Source organism: Equus caballus, chromosome 31 (assembly GCF_041296265.1).
Source record: "Equus caballus isolate H_3958 breed thoroughbred chromosome 31, TB-T2T, whole genome shotgun sequence".
In the NCBI taxonomy this organism is placed as follows: Eukaryota; Metazoa; Chordata; class Mammalia; order Perissodactyla; family Equidae; genus Equus; species Equus caballus.
Genome location: NC_091714.1, coordinates 10199525 through 10219379, shown reverse-complemented (window position 1 = coordinate 10219379; position 19855 = coordinate 10199525). Strand labels below are relative to the sequence as shown.

General features: G+C 41.3%; 1 protein-coding gene across 7 annotated transcripts in view; it reads left to right on the top strand.

Moving 5' to 3' along the window:
- Nucleotides 1-19855, top strand: part of SNX9 (sorting nexin 9) — a 104063-nt gene that overhangs the window by 18712 nt on the left and 65496 nt on the right. The window contains exon 1 of one of the 7 annotated variants that reach the window (XM_070256314.1): nt 9966-10210. The exons of 5 other annotated variants lie outside the window; for them this stretch is intronic. The gene's annotated coding sequence lies outside the window, so the exon portion shown is untranslated. Of the gene's footprint in view, nt 1-9965; nt 10211-19855 lie in introns of those variants that run through there. One more of the 7 variants, XM_070256316.1, reaches the window with a different exon arrangement.

Here is a 19855-nt window from a genome sequence, read left to right as displayed (position 1 = left end):
TGATACAGTTAATCCAGCTGTAGTTCTGTGGTGAGTTTTATATCAACTGTGAGAATCTAGAAGAGGAATCGCCCTAAAGAGAAACCGCTGTTAAAAATAAATCACAGTTAAGAGTGCCGGCGTTCCTCCAAGCGTGAGTTCGAAGCTGACACCCGTATTCCTCATGTAACCCAGTTGTATGTGTATTTATGTCGATGACCTTAAAGAGAAGCAACGTTTTGAGTAGTTTAATTTTAAACATCTGTACATTTCACTTTAGTGGTGTTCTTTAGATACATTAATGTAAGATATTTAACTTACGTTCTTTAAACAGGCCCAAAGGGCCTTGCAGGTCATGTAGTCTAACCCCATCATTTTTCATGTGTGAAAGCTGAGGCCTCGGAAATAAATATCCAATGGCTTTTACCTTCTACAGTAATTCATGGTTATGATGGAGACCCTGAGGCATTAAGAAGAATCTTTTCTTGATGAATTATACTTTCAGTGTAATCTTTTTTTGAAACCAGGTAAATGTGTGATACTTAGAAAAGAAGGACCATGAAAAATGGTTAATCATATATTCTTGAGGAGTTTTCTAAGTAAAGAAAAATTTGTTTTTAATTTCCTCCCTGTTGATTATTGAGCTTTAGGACAGACGGCAAACAGGCTGCCAGGAGGGCAGTGCTGAGAAGGGCTGAAGCCAGGTACAAACTGTGCTCATAGATGAGTGGTTCTAGCCGGGCCCAGGAATCGGGGCGCCCACCTAACATGTTACACATCTTCTCTTCTGGTTTTGGTAGCGCTTCATTCCTGTGACTTATTTTTCAGTATATTTTATTCATGGGTTTAATAAATAATATCCCCTTTTTCCTTCTCAATGCTAGTTGATTTGCATAGACACAGCAGGGGAGCCCTTCTAAAAATAAGGTGTTAATTTTAAATACTCTTTTTTGTAAAATTACCTTTGTCTTGTTTGACCTCTGACTTGTGTTTTTCCACTTAGCTTTACCCAGCGCGCTTTATCCAGGCTTTGCGGTGGCTGTCCCTCTTGCCATGCCTAGCCTCGGGCCTCCCCTATCCCTGCTCTTCACAAGCCGGCTTTTCAGAGTGACCTTCCCAGCCACATTATTTAATGTGGCCCTCCACCAGCCGCTTACTTATCACATCACTCACTCATTTCTTTAGTCGCACCTGCCACCGCCTGGAATTACCTTGCAAGTCGAGCGGCTGTCTCCTCCTAAAACCAGCGCTTCTGAGGGAGGTAGACACCTTGCTATGCTTTTCACCACTGTACCACCTCGGATGGAGCCGGCAGGAGTGACCGCCTTCCATATTTGTTGACAAAATGAATGCCTGTCCACCACCCAGCTTCAGTCTGGTATCCGGCATCAGCCTCAGCAGCCACAGAGCATCCGTGAGAATGCAGACTTTTGAAATTCCTGCTGATGGCTTTAAGCAGGAAAGCCTAGGATATTGGGGGGAAATTCCTCCCCAGAATCATGGTAGGGATTTAGGAAAAGTATAATTAAGAAATGTTTGGGGGGCCGGCTCCGTGGCCGAGTGGTTAAGTTCTCGCGCTCCACTGCGGTGGCCCAGGGTTCGGATCCTGGGCGCGGACATGGCACTGCTTGTCAGGCCACATTGAGGCGGCGTCCCACATCCCACAACTAGAAGGACCTGCAACTAAGATATACAACTGTGTACGGGGGGGTTGGGGAGATAAAGCAGGAAAAAAAAAAAAAGATTGGCAACAGTTGTTAGCCCAGGTGCCAATCTTTAGGGGAAGAAAAAGGAAGATTGGCAACAGTTGTTAGCCCAGGTGCCAATCTTTGGGGGGAAAAAAGGAAGATTGGCAACAGTTGTTAGCCCAGGTGCCAATCTTTAAAAAAAAAATGTTTGGGATAAGCATTGGCATTTTGGAAAATGAAGTTTACTTTGTAAACCTGAGACACTTAGGTTGCCTGTTAAAGCATTGGTTTTTGGTTCTTTTAGCTTGGGCGTTAAACCTAGACTAAAGAAAGTTTTTCATCTCAAGAAAATGGCACTTTCTATTATTTCAAAATTGAAACAGCAAGATGAAATTTACTTGGAAATGGAGTGAATTCATTAGCTTGAATGCCTAAGCACCTGTTAGGTAGTGGCTATGGTGCTGGGTGGTGAAGAGATTAATCATTCATTCAATCAGTCATTCATTCATTTGAGTGACTGCTGTGTCAGGTACTGGGCTGGACAAGATAGAGAAGGAACTTAGAATTTAGTAGAGAGTGCACCACAAGCAAACAAGCAAAACTAATAGCGTAAATACAACGATGGGGGAATATAGCGCAGGCCCAAAGGCAGTCTGCAGGAGAGACGCTCACCAGGTTTGGAGGTCCCAGATTGCTTCCCACAGTGAAATCTAAGCTGGGACCCGAGAGATGAGGAGGATTTGGTCAGGCAAAGAAGGAAGAAGGCATGTACGGGTTTGGGATCCATCAGTATAAAGATGGCCACTGAAGTTGTCAGGGCGCCTGTGATCCAGGGAGAGTGTATCAAGAGCATTTATAGTGTGGCCTGTGTCCACAAAGCAGCCTGAGAAAGGACAGGAGACAGACGGGGGAGGAAAAGCAGAAGAGGGCGGGGGCGGCAAAGCCAAGGGAGGAGAGTGCTCCAAGAAGGACGAAGTGGACAGCAGTGTCCAGTGCAGCGAGGGGGAGAAGCGAGCTGAGGGCCAGCAGGCTCCCCTGGCTTTCTTAGGAAGGGGGCTGGTGTCCTTGGCCAGAGCCGTTCCGTTGTGTGACTGGGGCGGAGCTGGGCCACTGTGGGTCCCAGGCGAGGAGCAGATGAGGTAGACACGATGACCGTGGCCAGCTTTTCTCACGTTTCTGTTTCTTAAGAGTAAGAGAAAGCATGGGGCACAGCGGTCTTTGGGGTTGGGGAGGACTTTTTCTTTGTAAAGATGTGACACATGTGGGTGGTTTAAATGCTAATGGGAAGAAGAGTGCAGAGAAGTTTAAAATCCTGGATAGTGAGAAAGCCTCGGGGGCTGAGTGGTCCCTCTGTCACTGAGTGGGTGCATGCAGGTTACCTTCCTGCTTTGCTGAGGGAGTTTTCTCATGGCCTCTCCTTCCTTCCTTTCTTTCCTTTTTGAAGTTAGAGCTAAGGTCGTGTGCTTACATGTAACCCCCAAAAGTGCCCTCAAGCAAAAGTTTGGAAGTGGTTTTTCAGCGTTAAGCTCATCTGTTTCATAATGCTTGGTGATTGTAGATTTAAAGTATTTTACTTTTCTTTTAAGGCTTCTGGCAGACCACTTTTGAGAGCATATGCTTGTTCCTATGGCTTGTCAACCCACAGGACTGCTGGCTGCTGGTGGCTGTGAATGTGTTTGAGTGTCCCAACTGTCAGCTACAGAAGGCTAAATCTGTAGAAGGAAGAAAAGTGCAATTAGGGTACAACCCCCCACCCCCAACAATTGGGCATTTTTATTTATTTGTATGGTCTTCTAAAAATTGTGGTAAAATGTACATAACATAAAATTTACCATTTTAACCATTTTTTAGATGTACAATTCATTGACATTAAATATATTCACAATGTTGTCTAATCATCTCCTCTATTTCTATTTCTGAAACTTTTCATCATCCCAAATAGAAACTCTGTCTTGTTACTGATAACTCAGTATTCCCTGCCCCTAGCCCATGGTAACTTCTCTACTTTCTGTCTCTGTGTATTTCCTATTCTGAGTACCTCATACAAGGGGACTCATGCAATATTTGGCCTTTTATATCTGGCTTATTTCACTTAAAATGATATTTTCTAGGTTCATCTCTGTCTCAGCATGTATCAGACTTTCGTTCCTTTTTGTGGCTGACTAATATTCCGTTGTGTTTTGTTTATTCATCTCTTGGTGGGCGTGTGAGCTGCGTCCACCTTTTGGCTCTTGTGAGTAGCGCTGCTGTCAACATGGGTGTACGAGGATCTGTTTGAGTCCCGGCTTTCAGTTCTTCTGAGTGTGTACCTAGATGTGCTCTGTACCTTATGGTAATTCCACATTTAACCTTTTGAGGAGCTGCCAGACTGTTTTCCACAGTGGCTGCATTGTTTTACATTCCTGTCAACCATTCACTTTGTTTTATTTCAGCTATTTTAAAAAGTATGTCCGAATTTTACAAATACTCTAAAAGAATAGTAGTTCGAACTATTTGAAGTGGAAATTAGTTTGAATTAATGAAATAGCTGAATTACCAAACATCGAAAACTGATTTATGTTAGGTTATGACTCTCAGAAGTCACAATCCTTTTTCACTCTGCCATATATCGCCCTGATTTCTGTGACTTCTGATTTCTTTATGGTGACATTCCATTATGCTAGACTATACTGAACCAGAGTTTGCAACCATACGGCTTTTTGGTTAACCAGGGCTGCAAGTATACCTCTGGTGTCACATAATAGTATGATAGAATACTATTTATGAAATTTTTGCTTAATTTTCTATTGTTCAATCTCATCCTTTTACCAATAATCATGAATTCATGATGCTATTTATTCAATAATTTCTCTCTATAATTTAGAAAAATAACGTCTATAAGCAACCTAATGTTACTAAGCAATAATTATTTCTAAGTAAATTATCCTTCATATTGTAGTTACTCAGTAGATTTTTGTTGAACAGATTCTAAACTTTGCTTAAGAACTAGCACCCAGCTTTAGTTGCTTTGGTCTGCATTGTGTATATATCTTTTGAGTGAATACTTTTGTTTTAAGTGACCTGAGAAGCACGTAGGCTCTCGGTAAAGAAAACAAAACAAACTTTGAGCTATCTACAGTAGAAGATTACAGCCCTCCTTAGTTTCCTTGATTCTCATCAGGGTATTTTTTTTTTTTGCTGGGGAAGATTCACCCTGAGCTAACATCTGTGCCAATCTTCCTCTGTTTTGTCTGTGGGTCGCTGATAAGTAGTGTAGGTCCATGCCCAGGAACCGAACCTGCACTGCTGAAGTGGAGCACGCCGAACTTAACCACTAGGCTGTGGGGCTGGCCCCTCATTTAATTGTTGTGTTTGCATCCTTCCAGATGTTTCTAAGATACATTTATACACAAGCGTACACATAATTTTAATAAACAAGGTCATACTGCTATTCTGTGACGTACTTTTGTCTTTCAAAATATATATCTTAAGAGCTCTTTGTACATCCTTATAGATTTACATTGGTCTTTTTAATTGCTATATCAATGTTTAATTAATTTAAAATTAATGTTTAATTTTTAATGTGTATTATAATAACTAATTTAATGTTTAATGTTAACTTGCCACAGATGATAGAATTAGTAGACATTTCTGGGTCAGCTTCCATTGCTTCCTTCTCACCTCGTTGGGGGTCCCTTTTCCTGCCTGTAACTTTTGACTGGATGCCAGGCACAGTGAACTTTACCTTTTTGGGTGCTGGATAGTTGTGTATTTTCCAGAACATTCTTGAGCTGTTTTCTGGGATGCAGTTAAGTTGCTTGGAAACAGTTTGATCCTTTTGATGCTTGCCTTTCAGCTTTGAAGGTGAGGTCAGATTAGCCTTTCGCAGGGGCTGTTTTCTCCCAAATACCGAGAAGGGTACCTGACTGAATAATCTACTCAGGCCTCGTGGAGCACATGGCCTTCCACTGTGGCTGCTGGGAGCACCACCTCTGGGTGGACTTTGGAGGTGGTTCTGTCCTCGGGCAGCTTTCCTGCATGCGTGTGCTGATCAGTTCTCAGCTGCAGACTCAGAGGGAGGTCCCTCTGCAGATCTCCGAACAGTCTCTGCAGCTCTTTCCTCGCCCCTGCTCTGGCCAGGGGACCCTCGCCCTTTTGGCCTCTTGCGAACTCCCACCTTTGAGTCCGCAGCGTGTAGAGACTGACAGGCTTTGCCTGGGTTGCCCTCCCCGCACTGTGGCCTGCAGAAAGTTCTTGGGCTCACCCCGTTTCTCCCCCTCGCTCAAGGATCACTGTCCTGTACTGCCTGCTATCCATTGCCTGAAAACTCTTGTTTCGTAGATTTTAGTGTTTAAGTTGTTTAAAGTTTGATGCACCTGATTGTCCATGTTTTGGGAAGTTGAAGTTTGGCCCCTATTTATTATGAAATTTTTGTGTGCTTTCTAAAGTATGTTCTATTAAATTGACCTTTTTCCAGGGCCAGTTATCTTCAGAAAAAAAGTGCCCAGATCTCCTCCTCCTCTCCTCACGGCTCACTCTTTCCTGTCTCTTGTGTAGCCGTTGAGGAGTGACGCCTGCCTGCCTGCCTGCCTGCGTTTCCGCACACGTCCAGAGTCGGGTCGTACAGGCCTTCAGAGGGGCTGGCCCTGGGTGCTCTTAGGCATCTGTTTGATGCATTCGCCCGGCCAGCTGGCAGAGTGATTGGGTCCTGGAGAAAAAGCTGCCTGGCCTCCCTGTGCTGCCTGAGCCTGTGTCCTGATGCGGGCCCTGCAGCAGTACTCCCGTCTGTTTGCAGCTTTCCAGCGTTTTCCTCCTTCTGCTTTTGAGTCTTCTGTCTCTTTGTACTTAAGGGGCATTTCTTATAGATAGTTTATAGTCAGGGTCTTGCTTTTTTAATCTAGTTGACAGTCTCTGTCTTTTATTTAGAGTGTTTGGACTATTTACATTTAATATAATTATTGATTTGATGTGGTTCAGGTGAACCGTCTTGCTGTTTGTTTTGTATTTGCCCCGTCGATCTTTTGTCCCCTTTTTTCCTTTTCCTGCCTTCTTTTAGATTATTTAATAGAATCACTTTTTATCTTCACCACTGGCTTATTAGCCATACAGTAGCACCCCCTTATCTGCACTTGCACTTTCCATGATTTCAGTTACCCACAGTCAACCAAAAATATTAAATAAAAAAATTCCAGAAATAAACAATTTATTAAGTTTTGAATTGTGATGAAATCTCTTGTGGTCCCACTCTGTTCCTGCCAGGATGTGAATCATCCATTTGTCCAGCATATTTGTGCTACCCACCCAATAGTCACTTAGTAGGCATCTCAGTTATCAGATCACCTATTGCACTATCACAGTGCTTGTGTTCAGTAATTTCGATGTGTGATCCTTGTTTTAATAATGACCCCAAAGCACAAGAGTAATGATGCTGGCGATTCGGATATGCCAAAGGGAAGCTGTAAAGTACTTCCTTTAAGTGAAAAGATGGAAGTTTCTGACTTAATAAGGAAAGGAAGGAATCGTATGCTGAGGTTGCTAAGGTCTACAGTAACTTTTATTGCAGTATATTATATAGTCATTCTATTGTATTATTAGTTGTTGTTAATCTCGTACTGTGCCTAATTTATAAATTAAAGTTTATCATAGGTATGTATGTATAGGAAAAAACATAGTATATATAGGACTCGGTACTATCCATAGTTTTAGGCATCCACTGGGGGTCTTGGAATGTATCACCCTTGGATGAGGGGAGACACTGCACATAAATAGATGCATCTTCCATTTCTTTTCTTTTCTTTTTTTTTTAGTGAGGAAGATTGGCCCTGAGCTAACATCTGTTGCCAATCTTCCTTATTTTTTTTTTTTCTCCCCAAAGCCCTGGTAAATAGTTGTATATCCTAGTTGTAAGTCCTTCTGCTTCTTCTATGTGGGATGCTATTGCGGCATGGCTTGATGAGCAGTGTGTAGGTCTGTGCCCGGGATCCGAACCAACAAACCCCAGGCCACCGAAGGGGAGTGCACGAACCCAACCACTATGCCACTGAGCCAGACCCACATGTTCTTTTTCTTTTACTTTCGTTCTTCCTTTTTCCCCCTCCCCCTCTTCTCCTCCCCATCCCCTTTCCTCTCTCTTCCTTTCTTTTCTTTCTATTATTGCCCTCGGGTTCACAGTATGCATTGGTGTCTTGACACATTCTAACTTTGAATAATACTATAGCACTTCATGTATAAGAACTCTGTGACAAGATACTTGTGTATTTCCCTCCTGTCCTTTGTGCTGTTTTTGTTGTACATTTTATTTCTCAAGATTATAAACGCCACAATACTGTTGTTACTCTTGTTTTAACAATTATCTTTTTAAAGTCCATTATCTATTAGGGAAATTAAACAATGAGAATTATTTTTATATGGATCACATATAATTTCTGATGCTCTTGTTTCTTTAGTGTAGATCCAGGTTTTCATCTAGTATGATTTTCCTTCTGGTTGAAGAGCTTCCTTTAACATTCCTTGTAGTCTTGGTTTGCTGGTGACAAATTCTCTCAGCTTTTGGTTGTCTGAAAGTGTATTTATATTGTCATTATCTTTCAAGGATGTTTTTACTGGCTATGGAATTCTAGGTTGATAGTTTTGGTTATTTTTCAGCACTTTAAAGATGGATTTTTAAATTTTTATTTATTTATTTTTTTGCTGAGGAAGATTTGCCCTGAGCTAACATCTGTGCTAATCTTCTTCTGTTTTGTAAATGAGTCGCTGCCACAGCATAGCTGCCACAACCTCGGCCGCTGAAGCAGAGTGCGCCAAACTTAACCACTAGGCCACAGGGCCAGCCCCTAAAGGTGGAGTTTTCCTTGTGTTGTTTGTGATGAGACGTCTGCAGTCATTCTTTGTTTCTTTGTGTGTCGTGTATCTTTGTATCATGTACTTTTGTATGTCAAAGGATTTTTTCCTTTGGCTGCTTTTAGGACTTTTCTCTTTATCGCCGATGTTCTGCAATTTAATTATGATGTCTGTTTGTGTGTTTTGTTGTATTTTGTTTTTTCTTTGTGAGATTTATTCAGCCTCTTGGATCTGTGAGTTATAGTTTTCATGAAATTGGAAAATTTTTGCCATTACATCTTCAAAAAGTTTTTTCTGTTCCACCTCCCCATCCTTCTGGGATTCCAATTACATGTATGTTAGACTGCTGATTACTGTCTCACAGGTCAGTGAGGCACTGCCCGGTGTTTTCAGCCTCTTTTATTCCTGCTAATAGTTTCTCTTGCTATTTCTTCAAGTTCACTGACCCTTTCTTCTGGAGTGTCTAATCATCTAAGTCCATCCAGTAAATTTTTTCATTTCCAAAATTGTGTTTTACAGCTGTAGTCGTTCCAATTGGTTCTTTTTTATAACATCCTTATTTTCCTTATTGTGATCATGTCTTCCTTGAAGTCCTTGAACATATTTATGTTAGCTGTTCTAAAATATCTGCCGGTTTGATTATGTCTGTCATTTCTTGGTCTGTTTCTGTTGACTGATGTTTTTATCCTGAGTTACGTTCTTCTGTTTCTTGGCTTGTCTCCTTATTTTTTATTGGCTACTAGACATTGTGTTGGCACGTTGTTAGTGTCTGGATTTTGTTGCCTTCCTTTAAACGGTGTTAAAGTGTGTTTTGGTAGGCAGTTAATTACCTGTGAATCAGTTCAAGTCTTTCAAGGCTTATTTCTGAGTTTTCTTAGAGTGAGTCTAGAGTGGCCTTATCCTGAGGCGCATTTAGCCCTCCCTGAGCCCTATTGGGATCTCGACCACGAATGCTTTGGGTGTTCAGTGAGGTTTCCCGCTCGGGCTACTCAGAACTCTGATGTCCTCCAGCTCTGCCTGCCCTCTGAGAATTGTTTCCCTCCAGCTTCTTTGCTTGGCCTTCAAGAGCCTCACCCTATTGTGTGCAGTTTTGCATTCCTGACCAGGCTCAGGTTGGCCTCTGTGCAGGTTTCTGTAGCTTGGTCTCGGAGCAGCTCCTTTCTGCTAGTCTGTCCTCAGGTTCCAGCTGCCCTAGCCTCCTGGGGTTCTGGTCTCTGTCTCTTCAACATAGCAAGACCTGTGCTTTCTGCTCGGGGCTCTCTGCTTGGGTTCTTCTCCCAGCGTTTGGGTCAGAAAATGCCTCCAGGCAGGAAGCTGGAGCCATCACAGGGCTCCCCTTGTTTGTTTCACTTCTCAGGGTCCACTGCCCTTTTGCCCAATATCTAGAAACTCTGGTTTCATGTATTTTGTCCAGTTTTCCAGCTGTATATGGTAACAGGGCAAATCTGATACCAGCTACTCCATTGTCAGTGGCTTTCTATTTGCTTTTGGTTAATTTAGTTATTTTAACCACTTGATTTTGATGTATCACTTATTTAATGTACTAGTTTTTCTCCTCTCTTTTTACTTTATTTGCTAGGAAAATGATACTGAAGTTCTGGGGCACAAGTTTATTTTTTGCCGTCTTTGCATGTAATCAGTGTTTCACAGTTTATCCGCAGGGTCTCCAAATAGCGATGCAGACTGCGCTCTAGCTTGGAACCCCGTTAGTGCCCAGCACACAGGTGAGCCCTCTGAGAATCTTTGTGTTGCTGGGGAAATACGGATTTAGGAGAAACTTCAGTCCATGGGAGGAACTTAAGGCACTGAGTGTAATAGAATATTTTGATAGGTACTTTGTGAAGACTATTTCTCTTAACTTTTATGAGATAAGGCATTTCTTTCTAAACAGAGTTGTTGGACTACTCAGTACAAAGTCATCAGTGTGGTAAAGGGCTTAAATAATACTTGCCAGTGGTCATTAGCATAAGACAAAAGGGACTAATAGCTAAAATGGGAATTGATTTTACAGGACAGTTTAATCTGGAGAAAGTTTTCAACCTCATGTGGAAAATAAATATTTCAAGGTAGTTTGTGCCATTTTGGAAACTATGCTGAGTTTGTTTTAAAGAGCTGGATGAAAATGTTGAAAATCTTCACCATATGGTCCCTGGCTATTGATTTTTTTTTTGTGGCCTTAAAGTGCTAAAAATAAAGTATTGCCATTCTCTGTTTCTCAGGTCATGTTATGTTTCAGGTGCCCCTTTTTAAGTGAGCAGAGTACATTTGGGACAAGTTCACTTGTAATTTCTCCCAAAAAAAGGCCCTTGGGGTTTCGGATGAAACGGCCCTATATTTAGAGACAGACGTCTTTATGGTTTTTACCTTTGTTCTCAGGAACAGAGCATGGTATATTGACATGGCTTTCTTCACTGAGGTTTTCATGCTTTTGATTATCTCTTCTGCTTTGTTTTTTGTTGCTGTTGGGAATATCGCCCCAATTATGGTTTTTTATTGTTATTGATTACAGAAAAGCTGTTGATTTTTGCGAGTTTGTTTTAAGGTTGGTCTCCTTAAATATTTGTCATTCTGATGTTTCCCGAATGACTGGGGTTGGGGGACTCCCTGTGGGACTGTCCTCAGCTTTGCTGGGTCCTCCCCGCCTGTGCACATGTGCCACACTTGGGGCTGGCGTGGGCCGGGGGCGACGGTTGACCCCCTCAGGTGGGTCTGGTTCTCGCACGATCTGGTGAAGTTGACTCCACCACCTGTTGTGGGAACAAGTAAGACAGTGCTCAGCTCTTTCCCTGGAACCCTGAAGCTAGTTCCAGAACTTTCAGCGGGCAGGAAAGAGGACTGTTAGGCAACAGTGTTTAGCACGTGCAGAATGTGTATATAATGTTCAGAAAACCCAAAGGTCGTGGTACCTCACATTGCCTGGGACCTTTGTGCTGTTACCATTCTGAGCGCTTTGTAATTATGACTTCATTTATCGTTTGTGTCACGAGGCGCATGCAGTTATCCTGATCTTATTCTTGAGGAATTTGAAACAGAAACTTTAAGGAATTCGACCAAGTTTTACAAGGCTGGTGACTCGGCGGAGCTGGGAGCTGAACCCATGTGCTGTGGCTCCGGAGTGAGCTCAGAATCGCATGTGGCCAATAATTACATCTCCCCCGCTCCTGGGGGGAGTCAGAAACCGTCCACACAGAGTGCTGCGGGAGGGGACCATGTGCTGGGTGGGGGTGAGTTTTCTACCAGTTGTCTCCAAGGTTTGGGATTTGGGGACTTGGAGTACAGTTTGTTTTTCAACTTTCCTGTGTTTTTTCCCTGCAATGCACATGTTACAATCAGGGAGAACAATGAAGCTGTTTTAAGTGGGGCTGGAGGTGAGGCGATTTTCTTAGCACAGCTGAGTGAGTTTTCATGCGCTCGGCTCTGGAAGTTGCACAGGGATTAGTAACCTTGCAGCTGAGAGAAGAACAAGGTGGATATTCCAGTGGGACGAGTCCTAAGAGAATAAGACATGAAATGTAGGAGGGTGTGTGTACTTTGGTTCAGATTGGTTCAGCGTGTCTGTGCAAACGCATGATGTTTTCAAGGATACTTTTAGATCTGTCAGTGCTTGTGCCCTTTGGCAAGAAAAGAGAAACATTTTTAACTCTTGTTTTTTTAACTTCAGTCTATTACTGTTGTTGTGAAAGTGCATTTATGTATATATTTATGTACAGTGAAAACAGCAGGACTCGGGATGAGAACCCCAGCAATATGGAGCCTTACAGACAGATTCTGTTTGCCTTCCCATCGTCCGTGGAGTTACACTTCGGGGCATTTTGCGCTTTGTTATAACCAGGAAAGCATTGTCTAATAAACTGTGGTATTTTCAACAGGGTTCTGAGCTGTTTTGGCAGAGATGTAAGACGGTGATTTCAATTTTTAGGTTTTTTGACTAGGCAGTAGGTTCATTAAACACACACACACTAAAAAGGTACGAAAGGGATAACACTGAATATTCTTCCGTTATTGGACTGTCTGTCCCTTCCCTCAGCCAGCCATCTCCTCTCCCCAGAGGCAGTGTCACCAAGTTCTTTTCTGTCCTTACAGAGACAGTCTGTGCGTGTACAAGCAAATGCATCTGCCCCCCTCCCAGGCTTTTTTTTGTGTGAAGAAGATTGGCCCTGCGCTCACGCCTGTTGCCCGTCTTCCTCTGTTTTGTATGTGGGTCGCCACCACAGCTTGGCTTGACAAGTGGTCTAGGTCCACACCAGGAATCCAGACCTACAAACCCTGGGCTGCTGAAGCAGAGCATGTGAACTTGACCACTGCACCACCGGGCCAGCCCCACATTTTCCCTTTTTTTGTACATAAATGGTGTACTTTGTGGTGTTTTCTCATTTAATACATATACATTAGAGATAATTCCACATCCAAAAAATAAGCAAATACTTCTTTTTTCCTGGGGTGCCCGTATTCCATTTTTTGGAGGTACCCTTCTTTACCAGGCCAAAGCAGGCCCTCCTTGTGGGCTGTCTGGTCCTCTGCTGTCGTAAGCAGTGCTGCAGCGAATGGCCTTGGATGTGTGTCGTTGCACGTACGTGAGCATTTCCAGTAGTTCTAGTATTTCCCAGGGGTGGAATTTCTGAGTAAGGGAGTGTGCGTGTTTGTGACTTTGTTTGCAACAAATGGCACCGTCGCCATCACGATATTATTATTGGAGTTTTGCTTTTGTTTTTTTTGTCAGCCTGATAGGTGAGAAATACTATTTGTTTAGTTTTGTAAGTGAGGTTCTACATTGTTAAGAGCCATTTTCCTTTTTTTCCTTACTGATTTGTGTTACCCTTTATAGAGTGGGGAACCAACCTTTAGACTGCGATGTGAATTGCATTTTTTTCCCCCAGTTTGTCATTTATTTCTTATCTTGTTTCTATTGGCTTTTGCCAGGCAAGGCAAGTATGTTTTATTTTGGGTGAAGAGAAATTTCTCCATCTCTCCCTTTTAAGGACTTTCGGGTTTTGTTTCATATTTGAAGTCCATCTCCACTGCAAGATTATTAAAAAGATTCTCCTAAGATTTCCTTTGGTACTTTTTATAGTTTCTTTAAAAGCCTTTTTATTGTGGAGGGGCTGGCCCCATGGCCAAATAGTTAAGTTCACGCACTCTGCTTCAGTGGCCCAGGGTTTTGCCAGTTCGGATCCTGGGCGCAGACATGGCCCCACTCATCAAGCCATGCTGAGGCAGCGTCCCACATTGCCACAACTAGAAGGACCCACAACTGAGAAAAAAGACATAACTATGTACCAAGGGGGCTTTGGGGAGAAAAAGGAAAAATAAAATCTTTTAAAAAAGAAAAACCTTTTTATTGTGGAGAATGTCAAACATACTCAAAAGTAGAATAGCATAATGAAGCCTGTGTACCCATAACCCAAATTCAGCAACTGTTGACTCATCTCGTTTTGTCTAGAACCCGTCAACTTCCCGTGCTCTTGCATTTTTTCACTTCATCCATAAATATTTTAGTGTATATGTCTAAAGATGGGGGAGTCCTTTAAAAATATAACCATAATATCATTTTGACACCTAAAAATTGAACACTTTTAGATGTTGCATAGCCCTTAAGTATTCAGATTTCCAACTGTCTCAAATATCATAATCTTGTTTGCAGTTTGTTGGACTCACAATCCAAATAAAGTCTGTATGTTGCAGTCGTGATCCATGTAAGTCTCTAAATTTGTAGGTTCCCCTACTTCCTCTCTTTCTCCCCTCCACACCCGGGCTTGTTTTTCGAAAGATTTGGGATTTGTTTGTTAGAGAAAATGGGTTCTGTAATTTCCTGCATCTGATTTTCTTATTGCATCTTCATTGCATAGTTTAATATATTCCTTTGTATTTGCTGTAAATTGGTACAAGGATCTAGAGGGTCAGTAAGGTTCAAATTCTTTTTTCTTTTCAAGTATATTTCAAAGCTGGCATTGTATTCCATTAGAAGGCTAATATTTCCTGGTTGTCTTTTGGGTAAACTGTGCTCAGATGCAGTAAATTACTGGGGGTTGAAAAGTGATGTCCTAATTCGTCTGTTCCTTTTTCACGTGTGTACCGCATTTTCTTGGTCCATTCGTCTGTGAAGGACATCGAGGTTGTTTCCATGTCTTGGCCATTGTGAATGGTGCCATAGTGAACCTGGGAGCGCTAATACCTCTTCGAGACCCTCAGCTCAATTCTTGTGGATAAATACCCAGAGGTAGAATTACTGCGTCATGTGATAGTTCTATTGTTAATATTTTGAGAACTCTATACTATTTTCCCTAGTGGCTGCACCATTTTGCATTAGCTGGAATGTTTATAGAAAGAAAACCTTCTTAACTGCTACTTGATTAATTAGTGGTATAGTTTGTAAAGGAGAGGCAGAATAAATGCCTGATTTTTTTCACCTTTATTTACCAGTTTTCAAAATGAATTGGTCGCCTTGTATCCTATAGTGGTGCCCAATTAGCTCTGTCATTTGAACTCGTGGGTTGAAACAGATTTGATGTGTGCGGTCCTTATCTTTATGGATACTCTGTTGTCAGTTAGTTGGACAGCAAGCTCCTCTGCAGGTTGGAGCCTGTGTCCTTTTGATGCAGCCGTAGTAGATTTTGCTGGTGTCTTTGATATCTGGTAAGTAAAGACGTTCCAGGCGCATCTTACATGTTGTGTATGGGTTTTCTTCTTGTTTTTTTCCCTAAAACCTGGAATCAGTCATTTCTCTAAATAAATCTGATTCCTTTTAATGAAAAATGCTGTTTGGAGATTCCAATCTGGGTACTAGATATGTGGTTTCTTTTCTTTTTTAATGTAAATCTTTGATCAATCTTGGAATTTATTTTGGTAATAAGATGTGAGGTAGGGATTCACTTGGCTTTTTTCCAGATAGCTATTTATTTATTCTAAAACAATATGATGCCACCTTTATCATACTACTGTATTTCTGTGTTTTGGGGACTAGTTGTGGACTTTCTACTTTTCTAGTGTCTGCTTGTTTTTTTGTGAAAAAAATTTTTTTGGCTATTCTTGTGTATTTATAATGATCCAGTGTTGGATCCAAATCAATTTTAGGATCAGTTTGTTCTGTTTCAGAAAAAAAAAAATCCTGTTCATATTTTTATTAGAATTAATAAAGGGAAAGTTGCTATCTTGATGATATTGGGACTTTCCATCTAAAAACATGAGGAGGTTCTTTGTATGAATTAGTTTTTGTTGCATAACAAACTACCCCAAACTTAGTGACTTAAAACAACAAACACGTATTATTTCTTATAGTTCTGTGGGTTGTCTGTGGGTGTTCTTGTGGTCTGGAAAGCCCGGCTGAAGCTGGATGGCCCTGGGTGTCGTCGCTCACGTGTTGGGGTTCTTACCTTCTACAGCTAGGATGGTGGTCTCTTGTCTGCAGAGGCTAACCCAGGCTGGTTCAGTGGTTACAGAGGTCCCAGTGCTGAGAGAGAGCAAGACTCCGGTGTGCAAGTGCTTTTCATGCCTTTGTGTGTATCACATTTGCTCTCATTCTGCTGGCCAAGGCAAGCACATGAATGAGTCCAGAGTCAAGAGGAGGGAAAAACAGCATTCACTTCTTAATGGGAGGGGTGGCAAAATCACATTGCAAAGAGGTATTCATACAGGGAAGGTAAGATTTATTGTGGCCATTTTTGCAAACAATCTGTCATACTCTCCAGTTTTTCCAGTTTTGTGTTTCTTTCAGGAACATTTTAAAGCTTTTTCCAGATAGGTCTTACACATCTCTTTAGCTTATTCCTAGATATTTTATCTTTCGGTGCTACTGTAAATGGTGTCTTTCTCCCCTTATTTTAATTTAGAATTCTTGGGTAGGTGATACATGTACACAGTTAAAACGATATGAAAAGAAATATACTGAGGATTTTCCCTCTCACTTCTGTTCTTATCCACTCATTGTCCTCTCCCATCTCGATAGAAAGCCAATATAAAAATGATTTCTTTTATTTATCTAATGCTGCTCCTTGGAAATACTGACAAATATAAATATTCTTCTGCCTGTGAAAAAGGTTGCATACTATATGCTCTATTTTGCAGCTTGCAAACAGTGCTGCAGTAAATAACCTTGTACACATGTGCACGGGTGCATCTAGACAGTGGATTCCCAAAGCGAGATTTCTCGGTCAGAGGGTAAATGTATCTTTAGAAGTATATTGGGGTAGCATTTTTCAATTACTAGTTTGGCAAAAATCCAAAAGTTGGGTGATTTATCCTGTTTGTGAAGAACCATCACATTCGTCTGTATTTCTGGTAGAGGTTTAAATGATGCAGTCCCTAATAGAGGGCAATCTGGCAACATCTACCAAATTAATTCATCTTTTTTTTTTTTGAGGAACATTAGCCCTGAGCTAACTGTTGCCAATCCTCCTCTTTCTGCTGAGGAAGACTGGCCCTGAGCTAACATCCATGCCCATCTTCCTCTGCTTTATATGTGGGATGCCTACCACAGCATGGGTTTTGCCAAGCAGTGCCATGTCCGCACCCAGGATCCGAACCAGCGAACCCCGGGCCACCAAGAAGTGGAACGTGTACACTTAACCACTGTACCACTAGGCTGGCCCTCATCTTTTTTTCATGTGTAAAATTGAGCATTTTTTTTCACATGTTTAAGGGCCATTTATATTTTTCAGTGAACCCTTTATTCCTCTGCCCATTTTTCTGTTAGGTTACTGGTCTTTTTGTTGACTTCCAGAAGCTCTTTATATGTTAGAAAGATTACCTCTGTGATATGAATTGCAAAGATTCTTTCCTTTAGACCTCATGTTTTATATATTAATGATTTTTACATAATAACTTTGTTCCCAGCCATTTTATAGGGATCAGCAAATTACAGCCAATGGGCAAAATTGGACCTGCCCAGGTCAGATTTTGTGTTTTGTAAATAAAGTTTTATTGGAACACAGCCACACTCATTTGTTTACATAATGTCTGTGGCAGCTTCTGCACTATAGCAGTAGAGATAAGCGGTATAGCCTGCAAACCTTAAAATGTTTACTGTCTGGCCTTTTATAGAAAAAGAAAACCAACCCCAATTTAAAGCATCTACATCAAAGTGTTTCGTATGATGCAGCCGTTTTTACATGGCCTTAAAAATAAAAAATCCAGTTGCTTTCATGTGTGTGTTGTGTGTATGTTTAATTATGAAGCAATGGGCAGAAAAGCAGTCGCATGTGGGTGTCAGAAGTGTCTTTTCTGGCACGTTACTTGGTAACAGTGATGTTGTGTGTGACACAGCCAGTTTGATGCCACCACATCAAATAACTGTTGAAACGCCTTTGTCTGATTATTCTCATGTACACCGTGTAAAGAAGCTTTGATCTGGGTGAGTTTGGGTAGAAAGTCTCTTAAAATCATCCCAAATTCCAGCTGTTCGGTCACAACATGGCCTCCAAGCTCTCTCCGGAACTGTCCTGCGTGAGTGGAGAGAGGGAGGGTGATGTGGAAGTGGATGGTACGGCTTGACTGTAATTCTAAGTATTCGGAACTTTGCTTCCCTCTCGGGATTGTATAATTGTCCTTGGTTACACTTAGATTTGAGATTATTCTAAATGTTTCTTGGAAATTTATATTCCTACACTCAGTGATTTTCTATTCACATTTCTGTTTGGTTGGAAATTTCCCAAACTGCTTGTCTAACTGACCGCCAGTTAAAAAATTTCTTTAAGTACATCATGTTTCAGGAAAACAGATATAAACCCATTTTTAGGAAAAACGTTTTTGAAGAACATATCAATTTTACTGGTAATTCTTAAAAATTTTGCCTAAGAAAAATTAAATTTTCAGCCATTCTCAATGGCTGCTTCCGATTCTTTGTAGAAATTTCTTCTATAGGAAAAAGATCTTTTACTAAAACAACTATTAAAATACAACTTTAACAGAATTCTGTCATCTTAGCTATGTTCTTGAATAGATTATTAAACATTCCTTGTGAAAACATTTAAGAAAGCAGACGACCTTTACTTCCTTCTTTGGAAATTTTAAGAGCACCATACCCAAAACGTGAGAATTAATTGATCCGTACCCCCGTGGAAAGGATTCTTAGTGTGTGCAGCTGTCTGGGGCCCTGGCCCTGCGATGTGTTAACAATTTACTAATGACACAGGTGACACTATGGAGAGCAAGCTTGTCAGGCTTTTGATGACTCAGCAGAGAAGCATCAGGGATAATTGGATGATGGCCTCAGGGATAATTTAAGATTCTCTATTTTATTCAGAATAACAACTGAACAAGCACAGGCCGGGATTTAACAAAGGCTGTTGAAAGCACAGATTGATATAAACTGAAAAGTGTTTAAGCCTTAACCAATTAGAATAAGGACAAAGACATCTACATGTATTAATAGTATAATAATGCTCTCAGAGTCTCTTAGAGTAAGTTCTGTTTCTTCTGGTGATTTTGCTGGTTAGGTAAAGACGAGCTGCAGGAAGGCATTAATGTGTAAGGTTTTATAAAAAGTCAAATGGGTGTGCTTAAGTAAAACAAGCTTGCCGTTAAAAAAGTAGTTATATAGAAATATCACCTACATGCAAAACTTTAGTTCTCAAGGGTGTCAAATTAATAAGATCCTTGAGTCCCTTGAATTTCTGAAAGTTTACGCATATTACTTACTTTTTAATTAAAGTTGGGAGAGGCACATTGCTGAAAATTTACTGCTTTTTCCCAAGATTTAGTTGTGCTTTATGTGAAACTAAAGCAGATGCTTAAGAATGGGGACTTGTCTTCTGCGTTCTAACCCCCCTATGAACTTTTTTGCTGTCAGGATTTTTTGCTATTTTGAACCATTTAGTTTAATTCTCTATTATTGTTTGTTTTAAAAAGGCTCTAGTGTTTTGGGGGTTTTTTTGTTTTGTAATATAGGAAATACAGCAATGTACTTCTTACATCCTGTGTTTTCTTTATTTAGAATGTTTCCTTTGTAAATTCTTTGATTTCAGGTGATTGGTTTGGATTAACGTGCACTCTCTTGCTTGCACGGGGCAGAATCTGAAGTCACAGTAGCTTAAGCACCAAGGAGAGACCTTGCCTCCTGTGACTGAGATGTCTGTGCGGGGAGAGAAGGCTTCTGGCTGGTCCTCCCCTTATCTCAGCTTTGTCATTCCGCACAACTCTTTTTTCAGACTTGCCATGCCTCAGCTAGTTAGCCATTGCAATAGTATCAGAGAAAAAGACCCGCTCTCCCCAGCCTCCGTGTCGGTTTCTAGGAGAGTTCTGATTACCCCTGTTTGGGTTATATGCTCACCATTCACTCGGAGTCAGGCAGGAACCGTTTCCGGAAGGAAGGGATTGGCGCAGACAGAATAACAGATGTTTACAACATGGGTCAGAAAGAGTGAATGTTTTTTATA